This window comes from Penaeus monodon, chromosome 19 (genome assembly GCF_015228065.2).
Source record: "Penaeus monodon isolate SGIC_2016 chromosome 19, NSTDA_Pmon_1, whole genome shotgun sequence".
Lineage (NCBI taxonomy): Eukaryota > Metazoa > Arthropoda > Malacostraca > Decapoda > Penaeidae > Penaeus > Penaeus monodon.
The window spans coordinates 13999801-14000429 of NC_051404.1; the positions used below are offsets into that span (position 1 = coordinate 13999801).

At 32.3% G+C, this 629-nt stretch overlaps 1 protein-coding gene across 1 annotated transcript in view; it reads right to left on the reverse strand.

Annotated features, from left to right (window-relative positions):
- Positions 1–629, reverse strand: part of LOC119585066 — a gene marked incomplete in the record, with an annotated part of 8982 nt that overhangs the window by 5014 nt on the left and 3339 nt on the right.

The following is a 629-nucleotide window of genomic DNA, read 5'->3' on the forward strand; positions in this document are numbered from 1 at the left end:
GCCTTTTCCCCCCCCTCTAATCTCCCCCCCCCTCTCCTCTCCCCTTCCTCCTTCATTTCCCAAAAGGGGGAAACCCGTCTTATTCGACTTAACATAATGTTCTTACTTTATATATTATTGTTAGGTTATAGTACACTATTCCTTATGCTAAAGTTTATTTTATTACGTTATATCATCATTACGCTACAGTATATTATTTTTACTTTAGTTTATCATTATTACGTCACAATATAGCATTCTCTTCTTACTACATATAATTCTTACGTTGCAATATACTATTATTAAGTTAGAATACACTATATTTATGTTACAATGTATCGTTACAATATATTGTTTTTTCTTTACAATGTATCATTCTTACATCGTAGATAGCAAACCTAAAAGTCTAGGTTAATCACGATGCCTTTTTTAGTCATGAGCAAAGGGTCATAATTTTCTTAACTCATTTGTTAATATTTTTCTCATGACTGGAATTTGCTAATACTCGAAGATATCCGTTAGAACGTTTATCAGAAATATATTTAATCGTGAGCATTTGTGAACAGTTAGGCATTCACCATACACAGTAGTAAATTGAAATAATTCCTTACAGGTTATCAATAAAGGTGAGAGGAGGTGCGTTATGCCGA